The sequence below is a fragment of the Electrophorus electricus genome, chromosome 15 (assembly GCF_041902795.1).
Source record: "Electrophorus electricus isolate QZ-2024a chromosome 15, ASM4190279v1, whole genome shotgun sequence".
NCBI lineage: Eukaryota > Metazoa > Chordata > Actinopteri > Gymnotiformes > Gymnotidae > Electrophorus > Electrophorus electricus.
In genome coordinates this window covers 1,875,001-1,891,163 of record NC_137511.1, presented here as the reverse complement: position 1 = coordinate 1,891,163, position 16,163 = coordinate 1,875,001, and the positions used below count along the sequence as shown (strand labels likewise).

The 16,163-nt window shown below is 41.1% G+C and overlaps 1 long non-coding RNA gene across 1 annotated transcript; it reads left to right on the top strand.

Annotated features, from left to right (window-relative positions):
* The first annotated feature begins 5,524 nt into the window (after nucleotides 1–5,524).
* LOC145651364 (uncharacterized) lies at nucleotides 5,525–13,888 on the top strand. Its single transcript, XR_014117266.1, has 3 exons — nucleotides 5,525–5,626; nucleotides 5,748–5,866; nucleotides 13,049–13,888. It is a non-coding gene; the product is annotated as an uncharacterized LOC145651364 (long non-coding RNA).
* Nucleotides 13,889–16,163: the final 2,275 nt, after the last annotated feature.

Genomic DNA, 16,163 nt, shown 5'->3' with positions numbered 1-16,163 from the left:
GCTCAGGCAAACAGAGCCCATCTCTATTCAGACATGGGCTGCTCTGGTGTGTTATGATTCTGTGGTAGGAATACAGAACAGAATATCCCAGCAAACATGGTGGCAATGACACCAGCCAAATAAAGAAAGAAAAAAGACAGTAATATTGTTCAGCAAGCTCTACAGTAAAGAGGACAGTCACCAAAGTGTGGTTTGTCATTAACGTGAGAGCCAGCGTTGCAACGCATAATACTGAGCAATACGGTAACTCTCTTAATCAGCACAAGCAACAATGAAGGCTGATCCCTTGCACAGGCTGCGCACCCTCCTGCATGCCGGCGTTCGGGAAGAGTCCGTGCTGTGCCGGGAGTCTCGGCCCCTCTCCCTGGCACTGCCTTGGCGAGGCTCCTGGTCTAATCCGTGCACGCCGCAGGTCCAGATGCCTGGTCAGGGGAGGAAGAAGGAGGTGCGCAGTAGCCTCTCTGAGCAGCTTGCCACCCCGGCAGGTCACCCGCTCTTCCTCCACTGATGCCGGGCTCTCCTTGAGCTTGCCGTCTGTCACCACGGCGCTCACGAGCCCTTCCGAGGCGAGGCCCAGAGGCTGCAGGGATGCAAGCTCATGCATGAGGGCTCTGTGGATCTCAGAAATCCTTTTCACTAGTGACTGATGAATGGGGTTTTTCTTGTTTTGTTTTTTGTTTTTTAACCGGCCCAGTTGTCATTGCATTGTTACGATGTATGAATAGTAGACATCTAGTGAGACAGAGACAGAGAATAAGTGTTAATGCAGCCATTTACACCAAGATTAGACCTAATCAGAGGTGTTCACCGAATTTATGTGCAAAAATCATAAGCTTTAAGTTTATGATGAAAGCATAAGTACATAAAAGGTATATTTTGTTTCATATTTTCATATCCAGTATAATTCTCCTATGCATTTGTAATGTAATACTAATAATATTTCTTTCTTAAAGTATGTCCTTAATGCCTTTGGCAAAACCATCATGTGCATTAAATTCTTAAAATCGCTGGATTTCATAAAGTTATCTAAACCTGAAGCTAAAATATGATGAAAAACTGATATTATGAAAAACTGCCCCTAGAGAGAAGATAAGCACAATGAGACTGACTTTGTTTACCTTATCAGATTTGGCGGAGGGTTGGTACCAACAAACACGAATATGTGAATAACTACCCACTGAGCTCTATGGCTGGGCGCATGGTCAGATAACAGCTGATTCTGTTGCACCTAGTGCACCACATAACAGGAAGTGCGTAAGATGGAACCACCTCATTAGGTGGAGTGTGCATCTCTCTGCAGACTCAAAGGCAAAATAGCACTTCTCGAGTGACGCGCTAACACCAGAGTCCTAATAAACACCTGTGACATGGGCTCAACACTTGATCCATTTCACACGCAAGCCAGTGCTGTTTACTGAGTAGTGTCTGCACGCAGTTCCAGAAAACTCTGTTTCGACTGTCCACTGTCCTTTAACAGGGGACTGGGGAGCTTTATCCTGTAGCTTGAACAAGCTCTTTTTATAGCCCCGTAGCCTTCTGAACCCTAAGGATCAGCAGAATGCTATTTGGTGCCTATGAGCTCTTAGGTTACTTTAGAAGGCTCATAAATATGGCACACAGTTACAGCACATGTGTACATAGATGTCAACGGTTTTGTTACTGACTCTACCAGTGTCCCCCTGCTGCAAATAAACCATTGTTTCACTTGCTCTTCAGCCATTTAATTGCCTGTATATAGCCTATAAAGTCATACTTTCACTGAAAGCACTATTGGCCTACAGGGAATCACCATAAAGTCTAATTTTGCAAGCATGCAGGGGGTTTTGGTTTGGTTTTTTTTGTTTTTTGCTGTTGTTGTTCCCTGCTTGCTGATTTGAACTAAATTTAAACTGATTCATTTTAGCGGGTCATGATGAAAAACAACACCTGATCCTTATAGTATTGTGATGCACATATTAAACTGTATGTGCCACCACATTGGAATGCTAACCAATAAAATGGCATTGCTTAACTGCTAAATGTCTCAACCATATCATTATAATATTATTTATTGCAAATTAGATAACTGAAATTAATTTATCATATATGCACAAAGGAATTATTATTTTAGAAAGCAATTTGGTAATAAAATGCCTGGTATAAACAGAGCTCAGAGGAATCTGAATGAGACAAAATCAATACGAGTGATTTAAAATGTGAACGTGGTTGTGTAAGAGCCACTGGCTGTTGCAGAAGCTGAGGAAAAAGAACACATTTACTCATGACTATCTCATTTTTGTGATGCGTTTTTGTATGTCTTGTGCCAGCGTGAAAGTGTAGAAGTGCTAATCTGTCAGTGCGTGAAAGTGTAGAAGTGCTAATCTGTCAATGCTGGAATTGAATTGAATTTAACATTTAAGATTTTTTTCCCAAAAACAGTATCACTGAGCAGACTTTTATTTTCCATGGCTCTCGTGTTTGAATAATGATCAGATTAGATAAAGAGACCATGTTCTATATTCACATAAGATAATGTGGACACATTAGGCTGTTTGCTATGTGTGCCTGCTGTCTGACTCCTTGGGGTGGGGATCAGTCTCTCCACTCATCTTCATTCATCCTTCTGGCACATCTGGGCGAGCATGTACTCGGAGTGGTTAATGCTGAACCAGGGATGGTTAATACTGAAGTAGGGGTGGTTTATTCTGAGGCAGGGCTGATTAATTTTGAAGCAGGGACAGTCAATTAAGGAGCAGAGACTCTGCAGGTTGCTTGGATCTGTGTCAAAGTAATTTGTGCCTCACTTAACTTCTTTCTATGATTATATATGGCAGAAAATCTGTCTCTTAGACCAGTGAGCACTGGTCATCACCCTTTCCTCAGAGAGAGATTATGCAACTGAGTCTTAGACCTGAGGGATGGATTATAAGCAACTCAGTATTTGCAGGCCTGTGCATGAATAATAAGAAGCAATTAATTGTCCACAGCACCTTCTGCAGCACTACATTAATACAATACATTAATACAATTCACACACACCAGCTATCATTTAAATGATCAGGACGTGATTATTCACCCATATTCTCTTGCCGTCGAAGTCCCTCAGCCCTTCTGGCAAAAAAACCCCAAAACTTTTCTTATCCACTTTGCACCCCACACTTTTCTAGAAATGCCAAAGGAGACTGAAACTGCATTGGTTATCATTCTCATTGCACTCCATGAAGGTCAAGGTGGGTACAAAACAACTTGCCAGGAGTCTGCTTGGGCTCCTCGACAGCAATAAATCTCACTGATGGACAGGAGGGCGCTTGGCGGGGGCAGAGATGAGGGAATCCTGTCAGCCACTGAGCGAGGTCTCAGCAGCAGTGCTTGGACACACCTGGAAGCACGCTCAGCTTGAAGCACTTTCCAGCGAAAAGCAGTCTTTCAAAGTTCCACTTCATCTGGGTCTGGCTTTAAGTTAATGTGGTGATTAAATTTGGAGGGAGATTGTTTTGATTCGAAACATACAGAGACCAAGTCATGATGCAATGTCCTGAAAGCACTAAGTGATGGAGAGAGATGGTGGTGAACCCATTAGATTTTAGACACTGAAAGAGAGAAGGGTACCAGATACACTAATTATGTACAATAAATGAATATGATATATTCATACATCTGTTGGTGGTGGGTAGTGGGGGATATTTTATTGCAATGAATAATGTCATGTATTTGGAGCAGAACTGTAACAGATGTTAATTTTTTGGGCAAGATGCAGATTTGCTGCGCACTGCTTCACTCTCTCTCGGCACAGCTTCTTCTGCTGGTTCCATTTCACTGGCAAAGAAATCGACCTTAGCAACAGTGATCAGCGCCTGGACTGGCCAGCATGACAAATGGAACAGCTGTTAGTCAGACGCAGCACAAGGACAGGATACCTCCTTATGCCGTAGCAGGCTGAGGGCTACAACACAGTTTTGCCACTTAGCCAGATCTAGCTCAACAAGAACTGCTCCAGGCAGTGAGAGGCAGGGCTCCTGTTAGGATGTTATATTACTGCTCAGTGCTGAGCTTGTTTTTCTGCTTGCCATCATCCAGAGGAAATGTATTGTCTGATTGAAACCACATATGTATCCTGAAGGCATAAAAGCGACAAGCTACTGTGTGGACCACAGAATAGGGTTCATTTCTCTTTAGATGAAAGGTGCCCAAATTGCTGAGCTTACATTTCTGAGTAAGATCAGATGTAAAAGAATAAAGGCCCTGAGGTATTTACATCCAATAAAAGTGTGTTACAAGACAAACCTGGAAAACCCAACTATTCAAGACCATTTCCTCATCTGAACTGTTTTCACAGACAGTCAGTGAGTGGTTTGATTTTGAATTGCCTCACCCAAGCAGGATTTGTTATTTCAAGAGACATTATTACAATTAACAACTCAGAACTTCCAAAGTATGTTAGTATTATTGTATGTATACTAGTGAAAATATGGAGGTAATTGTGCTAACAAGTGATAATCACCCAGGCCACCCCCTGGCCAATGACTGCCTGTAAGACAGACCAGAACAGGTGCCATGCTCCGTCTGTGTGTGAATTCAATATCTATGGTCAAGATGGCAGACGTTTTTATTATCCAGCCATATTTATATTTCTCTCTCTCTCCCGCTCCTGTACCTCTCTGTGCCACTCACACCCATCATTTACAATAGAGGGGCCACAATTCAGAAACCCTTTTGGTCAGCTAGAGGTTCCCTCCCTGTGTTCTGAGTTTACTCTGTCATTAAAAACAGTAGAGCAAATCCTTCTCTCTCGCTCTGAAAGATATCTGTACAAACACCCACCCACTTGTAAAACAAAGCATTGTTCAAAAGATCAAAGACAGGATTTGCACATCAATATGCACCGTAAGAGGCGCATTATGTCTCTGTGTGTGTATTTTGCTCCCTGTCTCTTCTCTTTGCGAAATGCAGGCTCAAAGCCTTCTCCACGTCCCACTGATGAAAAGCCTGGTTGGTGCCGCTGCTATTCTTGTTGCATTGGCCCATGTCGAGATTGCACAAAGATATGTGCGTCACAAGTGTGCCTCACTGTTTGTGAGCTGAACTGCAAATAGCTCTTACAGGCGCAATGTAGAGGAAAAAGGGTACTTTCAGTGTCCAGTTACAGCACCCTGAATGTGAGTTTTATCCCCAGAATGCACAAGTAAATGGCTGTCATTTGCTTTTAAACTGTACATACATAGCCCCCACCTGCATACAGCCTGACGGATTTGGACGGGGATAACGATTGTGTTCTATTGATACTACAACCTGAAACTTTACTCCCATGTAGAGAATGTCCCTTCTTCTGCTCTGCAGGGTTCAAAGTGAGCTCTGCTTGAAATGGCTGTCAGAAGTATGAAATGTAAAAAAACAACTAGATTTTATTTTATTTTACATGCAATTTTATACATTTATAATAAGTGTTTGGAGGGGGTTGCACCATTTGTTGGGGGCAGAGAATCCCGGGCAAGGTCCACCCAGTGAGCCGATATGTAGCAACCTATTGTGCTTCCACCACCTGGCTGGCTCATGTGACCAGGCCAACCTACCCCCTCTCCCTGGCAAGAAAGTGAGAGCCTCGTTATCCACACCATGTCTTCACTGCTGCCATTACAGCAGTAAGCCTGTAAGTATTAGAATGGGACCATTTCTGTCCTAGTTTCTGCCTGTGCTCAGTGAGACCACTATTGTACCGTAGTATGCTATTGCCACCCACCATCATTTCATTTTTGCCTTTTATTTCAAAGTATGGCACTAAGGACACGGAGCCTGAGGCACGATGAAGACGAGCAAGACGACATAAGAAATGAGTTGATTAACTGTCCTGGACAAAGTGCTTCCCACTGCAGCTAGCAAGAAGCCTCAGGTACTCACAAACCCTTAAAAGAGAAACTCTGAGACCAGGTTTCATTATACCATTTGTAGAGCCGTTATGCCAGGAGATGTATGTGATCACTTCCCAATAAGTGCATGCAAGCTGGCCATTCAAATACCGTGTGTGTGAGAGAGAGAGAGAGAGAAGAGCACCCGCCCTGGGCAGATAGTCCCAGCTTAGTGTCTTCAGCCTTTTCTTGCACAGGCCTGTCACCTGCTCCCCTCCACGTCAGCAGTTCTCAGCAGATGCTGCTGTCCATCATGACACATTCATCCTCTAATTTGCCGCATTTAAACGTGACACCTGTGAGATTAACATTTTGTTTTTAGGGTCTGCCATTGTTTTTAATCATCCAAACTAGACATCAGCATGCGTATGGCTGAGTGGCTTATGGGTCCTTTAGCACATTGTCTGGGTGCCTGCAATACGAAAGCTTCTGAAATTTGGAGCAGTGGTGTCAATGACTCCCATTTTAAAGTTTGTCACCGAGTTATGATGATCTAAAGGGTATGATCATCATTTGCATAATTATTTTCTTTCAAATTGCAGTTAGGGTAGTTACGTACATTTTCAGAGGGTAAGTAGCAGTGCAGTTTAAATTAGACGTGATTATCATCAAATTTGGATTTATGACTTGACTCTTTTCACAATACTTCGAGAGCCATCTTTAAACAGGGCACCAAATGAGCAGCCCAGATCTAATTGGTTTATCCAGGCATCTTTCCGTGCTGAGCCAAATCACACACTTCTAAATCCCCAGTTAATTTGCTGAATAACAGATTGCTGCGGGTCTGTCTGTGGATGTAGAACCACTCCAACAGAAAACACCCACACCCACACCCGCACAACCCACCACCCTGTCTGGATGATGAGAAACTGAACATGTGCAATCTCTCGACATCTGGCCACCGGGGAGGCAGTTGTCACAGGCAGAGCTGTGCTTTAGGGGGGTTTGTGAGAGAAGTGTTTTTCACTTCTCCCCTCCCCAAAAGGCCCAGTACAGGCTGGGAATGGGCCTTGTGCCATACACTTTCACAAAGGGATTGTTGGTAGGATTTTTTTCAAGCCAATTGGTGAAGTGAACCCCAGACGGTCTCTAAGCTACTTATACAATGGCAGCCATGAGGGAAAAACAACAAATGTTTAGAACCTAGTAAGTCTGCAGCTGAGCTGACTCATAGTCAGTATTAAAACACCACAACGCGGTCATCAATCAGAAACATTCAGCTACTTAAAAACATAATTTTTGATTGTTTATATACACAGCTTTGGTGAGTAGATTAATGACTTAGCAGTCTGTTCACAATGAGTGGGGTTGTGTACATCTTCTGCTGCAATTACCAACAAAATAACTCAGACTGAAGATTATAATGTTCAGAGAATACTGACTCAACAATTTGTTGTTTGAATATTCAAATTATGTATTACATAAGGGACAAATCTTTGGATATCAATAGGCTCACATAGCTAAACTCTGATGAACTGGCACACAAAGGTCAGTCAGCTTTTTGCTCACCACAAAGTCTGAAGAGACTTGTCCTCACACTCATCTATTAACACACCAACGTCTGTTATTCTCAAATGCCATTTGGTTCGGAACAGGTTGGACTTCTGACCTACATTAAATTTTTAAAGCAAGACTGGATCATAATATTTTTTAAAAACTTAATCAAGGAAAACAAAAGAATTTAAGAATTACATAATGCAATACAGTATACTTGTCAGAATAATCAACAATGTTGAACCAACTCATATGTCATTGGAGTTCAATTAAACCTAAACACTGTAGGAGATCATTAAACAAAGATGATTTGAGCACTGTATCCATGCCTCATATTACGGCCAATCCACTGTGGACTTGTGTGGGTTGATCTTGTTTACGCCACGTCAGGTCCTCATGTTCCTGCTGGTTCTCTTCAGCGGGTTTCACCTCTGACAACCTCGAGGTGCCCAGGGTGGCAGCAACCAATCAGGCTCTTGCACATGGACACACTCTGACACCTCAGCAGAACTGCTAGGAACAGCCATTGTGCTCAATCAGGAGCACCACTCTGTCTCTGTGAGATATATGCTAAACAGAAGCCCCTCACTGCCCCTGGCTCCCCCCCACCCCCAACTATGCCCCCCACCTGGCTTTCCTCTTGCTCAGACTCACACTTAAAGCCTGTTACACAAGCACGGGGCTGACGGATTGGGTGTCGTCACTGGAGATGTTAGAGGCACGTATGAGCTGGTCGAGAGGAATGCGGACAGGGTTTCCTAAAGTATGGCACACTGGCAGCATCTGCCAGGTCAGGTGGATGCTTCCAGAAGGTCAGAGGTGAGGTGCTGTGGAGCGATGTCCCCGTCGTGCTCTACAGCAGCTGTACGGGATAAACCGGACTATCCACCGGTGTCAACAGCTCCACCCACAATCAACAGCACCGCCTGCATGTTAACATGGGCATATAAAACAACAGTTAAAATATAGCCAGGTCTCAGGAATGTTCCATAAGAGGAACTGCATATGGGCAAAGCGCATGCATAGTGCCATATTCAAGGAAGCCTTCCAAACAAGTCTTGACAAGTCTTGAGCTCAAGCACACTTGTCAGTGCCCTTGTTAAATTTGTTTTTGACATACCATACCTCAACTACATGCCCATTCTTTGAAGAAGCAATACTGTGATTTGTTACAAGCATGAATCTTTTTGGCACTGTGTTCCACAGCACTAAGTGAAAGTGACATGTGACTGACTGCGTAACTTAATGATGCGTAATGGTTAATACTAAACAAAGTTACCTTAGGCAGTATTGTGGGAACATAAAGAATCATTCTAATCATCTAAGCTAATGTGTTTGTACAACTGAAATATAAAGACCTGAGAAGCAACAGCTTGTGTCACAAGGAGAAAATATAATTTTCCATTCCTGTGACAGCATATCAGAAAAAACCAGATGCATGAAGAAAATGTCTCACCATTATGGCCAGAGTTGTGGATTTGTGGTGGTAAAATATCCCTTTTGAGCCTTTGAATCTAGGGTAGTTATCCAGCTTCTGAGCCATAATGTATAAGGGGCAGTCATTAGAGCTGGGCACTCAACAAATTAGATCAGGATCATTAGTCCAGTCCAGCGTCAGCAGCAGGTCTCGCCTGATAAAGTGTAGCCCACCTCAGCAGCAGTATGACTTACTCGTGAAAATATTTCTGCACATTTGCCGAAGCATGCAGAATTTAAAAGAAGTTTATATTGACATTAAAGCATTATGGTGAATGTCAAATAGCCAACTGGTTTTTGCGTATGAGGCACACATCATGCACAACTGCCTTTTCCTTACGTTCCTGAGTCAAAGTTGCTGAGTAACATTCGTCATTCAGAGCTAGAGTTTTTGTGATTGACTTCCTCGCTCCATTCTTGTTTTGGTTCACAGTCAATTGAGTTGCAAACTCCAGTGTGTTATAATACAGACACTGAATCAGCATTTACAGGTCGCAAGTGCTGAACAGCAGAATAGCCACATTACAATCTGCATGCATCACCCAAATTCACATTAGCAGGATGACAAAAAGCACAAGGTCCCTCTTAAAAAATACTTGCCATGTAAGAGCCGTTTCTCATTTCTAAGGGCATGCACAGTTCCCGGCAACCTGATAATTAGAGTGGCATGCATCTTAATACAACGCACAAGCAGGCAATGCACAAACCAAGCAATGAGGAAATGTGGAAATCAATGTGCAGTGCGTTGCAACGACAATACGACAGTCAACAAAGTGCTCCCAATTGCATATAGGCAGAGACTGTACTTTTTCCATAGCTTGTGTAAGCTCCATCTGAGTGAAACGTGTTGATGCATTTAATCAGAAGAGACAGAAAGAATCCAGCATAAGCCTCAGAGCTGCGCTATGCACCAGGCTTTCCTGCTGCTCTGAACTCAGGGGGTGATGCCAGACTTAGATTCCCAAGTTTCACAACAGATGGGGGGTACTGAACATCAATGGCCGATTGTGCAGTGAAGCCTCTCTACAGGCCTCAATAACACCTTGATGAGCCCCGTGTGGATAATGACGTTTACCAGGGCACTTATCACTGTAGGGCTCCATGAACTCAGCTAAAATGAGTTTCAAAGTTTCACTTCCAGTAGCTTCTGTTGATGTGAAGAGTCTCTTAGTTTTTTTTAACTTCCTATTAATGCTACAAGCAGATTCTAAACAGCAGGAGCAGGGCTGGCAGGATGTTGCTGACATCCCCTTCATCTCTGTTGCACTTTGCAAACCCAGTGTCACCTACATTTGCAGACTTTTGTGGTTCCAATATATGCATCCACTGATCACTCCTGTAGCAGCCACTACTGCTTCTATTAATTAGTGATATGCTTAAATAACAAATCATTCAGTTATAAATTGTCCTTGTAAGGAAAACAATCACAGTATTTCTTAACACTGTTTTTCATATTTAGTGATACATGTGGCCAAATAATAAGTAATAATTGGTTGTGCACCAAACCTATAACCTATTAAATTAACCATAACCCATTAATTGTTATAAAAGCAGTCGAACGAGCATAACACAATCTCCTTGTAACTTGGTTTACATTCCTGGAACCTATGATGTAGGCCAATCTTAGCCTAGTAGTAATCACATTACTTTTTAAGATCTTGCTTTGGACATCGTATATATCTGGCCCCAACCACTCCTCCATTCTGACCACATCACACACTGCCACAGGTCACTGGTTCTGTGAAAGACTAATCTATTCTTAGTGTGAGCATGGAAAAATTCTGAATACTACAAAACATTTTTACATAGACCTGACCTCATCATATATTAGCTTGACTCCCTGGAAAATGTAATCTACAATACCTAATTATATATATATATATATATATATATATATATATATATATATATATATATATATATATATATAAAATGATAGTATTATTAATTTTTCCCAGTGATTTATTTTATGCTCTGTAAATTCAAAGATGTTGTCTCTCTCTTCTCCCTTATCAAAATATAAGAAGTCACCACCTCATGAAAAACATATTTACATTTACGGCATTTAGCAGACGTTCTTATCGAGCTTACAAAAGTGCTTTGTCATTTACTCATAGAATACATCCAAGTACAGTACAGTAGGGTAGAATGAAATTAACTACCATATGGTTTATGCATATGCGTTACTTGCATACAGACTAAACAGTCTCACAAGAAGTCACCTTTCCAGTCAAATACAAAAGCGTGTGATGTCCTTTCTTTTGTCAACCCCCAGCAAAGCTCGTTAGTGCAGAGCTGGTGTGCATGTGTTCATCGCCTCTGCTATACATTAAACCAGGGCTAAATTTCACATTGTTCCTCGCTCTCGTGAAACTTTAATCAGGCAGCCAGCTGTGCACGGCCTGCCTGAGGTGGCACATGTCCACAGGACCACCAGTGTTGCTGTGTAACAAAAGCATAGCCCCTGGTCTCTGGGAGAGAAAGCGGGTTGTATCTATGTTAGTTCTGCAGCATTTGTCTACGTGTGTCCACATGAAATTGTTGAATGTTGTTGGATTTTTTAAAATCAAATTGTTGAAATTGGATTATTGAGTTTCCGGTGAAATGCTAACAGCATTTATGAAGCAAACAAAAGTCGAGAACATGAGTGCATTAAGGTAGAACACATCCATTAAGGGGGATGAGAAAAAAATGTCAAAAACACATTACAAAAATGAAGCATGTAAAAAATATAAATAAATTTTAAAAACACTGCATTTGTGGAAACAATCATTTTGGTTTATATCATAAAACATTTTTACTTTTCAAAATTCTAAAAAATCTTTTTACATATAGGTGATTAAGTGTTGACTAATGGGCAAAAATGACTAATCAAATCTATAACACAAAGTGTGGAAAAAACGAAGGGGTCTGAATACTTTTTCAATCCACTGTACATACAACATGTGACTTTTTTTCATTTTCCTTAAAGCTGTTGTGTTATGCAGCATTTTTGAATGCTTTGGTTTGTAATGTGTATTTGCTTAATGTATTTGTGTTCTGTATGTGTGTTTTCACTTAATGCCATCATGTTCTTGACTTGTGTTTGCTTTGTAAATGCTGTTGTGATCTCAACAGCATTTGAGTGGGATTTGTAAGATAACAACAAAATGTTTTCAGGTCATCGCCCATATAAGCTTTAAAGCTGTGAACTGCTTGAGATTGTGTTAAATGTTTAATGTAACCAATGCCGCACATCAGCATAATCTCAAAGGGCATATGCCTGGAACATGATGATGGGTTTATGGTTTGTTTATTCCTTACACACGTGAACAAGTAATAAAGCAGTGATGATGATGATAATGGTGATGACATCACCACAGATGGGGTCAACCCCCACGTGGTTCATCCAGTTCAGTTTTGAATCAGCTAATTCAACAAGCTGAAATTCAATTCATTATTAACATGTGATGATAACTTTTTAGCAGATTTTTCCAGCAGATATGTTTACTCACCATGAAAAATGAACTGAATTTATGTCTTGACTTGTTGGATATGCCCCCAACCTGGCAACCCACAAATAATTTATTGATTAATTTTATTGACCTACAGTAGAGAGTAATTAGTCTGTATGTAAATGTAAAAAGCAAAACAAAAAGGTATCCATTGTCTTCAGTTCAAATCTACTGTATTCTACCAGACTGGATTATCACAAACATTAGTGGGTAGCAGAGTAAGCATAATCAGAACAACACACTAAACTTCCACCTGTCCATTTAGCCCTCCATAAGAATCATAAAAGAGATCTCAGTCTCATCAGTCAGTTAACCATTGTCACTGAAAAGACCAGGATGCCTGGAGCTGATGTCTTGAGGGGTTGGCAGAAGGTCATCTCCAGGGTGTCCAGGCAGGGCATAACAATAGCTGAAACAACAGCAAATCTAAACCAGAATGAAACCATGTAGGGAACAATCTGGTGCAGCTCCATCTGTTTAACTCATCTTGGCTCATGACTAATTCATCAAATTTCAAAAGGAGACCATCATTGTTTTACCAGCTTCACATTTCTAATGCAGTTCCCCTGTCACCCACAAACAATAAAGACATAAACATGAAAGGTAAGTGAAAAAGTGCATACAAGTAGATGGCAGAACCAGACAGATGTGTGCCTGAATCACAGACACTGTAAATGATTTTTTGCTTTGAAACTTTGGCAGCTGTTCCCCAGTCATCAACCAATAATGATCCAAGACCAAGTATGGTGAGGACAGATGACGGAAAATTTCCTCTGGAGTGGTCAGAACTGGGTCGAAGTGAACACTAGCAGGGTGGATCTGGTTACCACACAACTTATGACGACAGCCTGCTCAGCATCAGTGCTCACATCTAACACCGAGTGCACTTGGACAAGAAAAAGAGTTTGTCAGGTTCCGAGGTACTCAGTCAGTTTTTGGTGTATCTTAAATGGTTGGAGTGTCCTGAGAAGGGGAACAAACCTTTTTAGAGGGTGCCCTACTCATTTGCAGTGGCATGTGCTCGTTTACCCACAGCACAGGGAGAAAAAAATTAATACAGAATGGGGAATACATTTTTAGAGTGTGGAAAAACATGAGGCACCAGGAATAGAGATCATTAGGACCTTTTCATCACCAGTTGTTTGTGAGATACCTCACCAAGCTGTAACTGGGCCATTTTCAGTTTTTCTAGGCCTCTTTCTGTTCTGAAGTCACTGTAATGATCAAGAAATTATTAATAAAGGAAATCAGTCCAGGAAGCCGCATGGCCAAGGATATGTACCGCCACTAAGTTTAGCAAATGTGGCATATTTTTTAGGATATGCAGTTTTTCCCTTGATTTGTTTAGTAATCACATTACTTATCTGTCCATACAACATTGTTTAAAACTTGAATTAGCATTTCTTTAATTTTAGCATGTGATGAGTGCTAAAGCATTTTAGCATTGGGTTCCCTTTTTCTGTGCTGATAAAAAGATTTGTTTCTTGCTGCCTCTCTAATTCTGATGTCAGAAATCTGCAGTAAACTTTGGAATGTACTCGATTGTTGATGCGCTCTACATTATATATACATATATATATATACATATATATATACATATATATATATATATATATATACATATATATATATATATATATATATATATATATATATATATATATATAGTCATTGCCTATTGTTAAGATCATCTGAGATTTTTATTAGATATAATCAGTTTACTGACTGACCTAATACCTGTGGCTTAATGCTCTATTTAAAACTTAATGTTCTTTTCAAGTGAAGACTGTGATGTTAGTGATTTTTTTACATTATGACAAACTGGCTCACTCTGAATATGTGGTTTTTGTGTTCTGTGCTCACATTAAGCCTTCATATACAAATCCTTGGAAAAAACACCTTAGCCACCATAACGCATTTGATAGTGAGTGTTGCTGGCCTCATAAATAACTAAAGACCTTGAAATGGTGGGACACATCCAATGAAATCGGATATAAATCAGTAAAAGCTCAAATTTAGCCTGTGCATATGCACCATTTGGAGTAGATGGGGTCTGTTTTCACAAATATCTGTGTTTATCAGGGCACTATTGTATTTCACCCACCACGCAGAGAGTAAATTGCTGGCAAACTAAAAACCAAATTCTATAGCATCCATTTTCAGTGAAAAAGAGATGAACCTGACATCAGTAAAGGTCAGTGATGGTGTAGTGACTGCATTCATTCATTGTCTCTCTCTCTCTTAGACACAATGCACAGACGCATGCATATGCTGTTATTTATTACATGACTGAGCCCCTCTCATGTTCCAGACGGTCAGCTTTTTAATCTTTAAGTTTTAATGAGTTTTAATATATCAGCGGATATAAATAGAGCAAAAAAAAAAAAAATCTCTCGGTGGATATTAGTGGAATGCAAAGTATATGACTGATGTAGTTTTACAGTGCCCTGCATTCATTTTAATTATTTGTGATCTGTACACAGCATGAGGATTGTTAAAAAAACAAATATGTGCAGAATTTGTGCTGTGAATCTCCATTGCTTTGGACAGTACATGCAAGTAGAACGCTAGAACAACTGCAAGACCTATATTAATGCCTTTTTGTCATTCCAGTCAGTCAGTACACTTCCCTGCCTAGCAACACATTGCAGATCAGCAAATGAGAAAGAGTAAATATCCTGCCAAACAGTTTGTCTTTCTGAGAGCCTCTCAGTTTTCCTTCACACATGCCATGCTTTGGTCCCCCCAGCTGGTCACACTGTGGGAGAAAAGGAGTGCATCAAGGCTCACCATCAAGGCGTTAATTGAGCCAGAGCTGCAGGCCCAAGATGGCATTGTGTGTGCTTGTGTGTGTATGTGTACTCTCATAACACATCAGTGCTCCCTACAGGCCATGCTCAAAACATGCCTGGTCATCTTTGTTTAGTAATGGATATGATTCTTCAAAGAAGCCCCAGAAAAGGAGTGTCCACTATTATTACGATACTTGCTAAGGGTAGTATTCAGGGTAAAATACAGCTGACAACAACTATTATTACTGACTAATGACTAATGACTGTTATTTTCAGGTGACTTTAGGTCAGAACCTCCGAGGGCATTTCAGGGAACTGGTTTATCTGTGCGTACTACTGCAGCTGATATTTATATAGCCTCAGCTTTGGAAGTCCTCAGATGCTTTTTGACTCTAGAGTTCAACAATAACCCAGCAGCGGCGTGCAGGCATTTAGATCAAGGCTAAATACTGTAGCAGGTGGCTGGCTAAGGAACTTCCTGTGCTGTGATGTCAGCATTGATAAAACCGGGGGTCATAAAACTAACTGTGGTGCAGGGTAATGGCTATAGCAGCCTCAGTGTGTGATATCCCTGGGCAGGGGGGGCCAAACTGCAGGACTACCATGGTAATAAACTAATCATGTTTATAACCATGTTTCTTTCAACTTAATCTAAGTAACCTTAAACTGCTACAGGAGGAATATGTTTGCCGGAAACCTTTTCAGCATGGTCTATGCATTACAAATTCCATCCCTCTGCCTCCGGGTACTGTCTGGCTCAGAACGCTGTGAAGGACCGTTTCTGTCCATCGTTAATGTTGCAACAGCCTATGGCACAGTCACCTTTTAAGATTGCTGCACAGTAACAGAAAAATTACATCATGAGGTTACAGCAAAATTTCCAAGATTATAACGTTGTGTTAAAATGCACACTGGCACATAGGTGCTATGTTACCTGAACGTATAGGTGTATCAAGTTCATCGACAGGTTTGCGCTCAGAATACTCAAAATTCTACCTTTTACCTAAATCTGTGTTTGTGTTAGA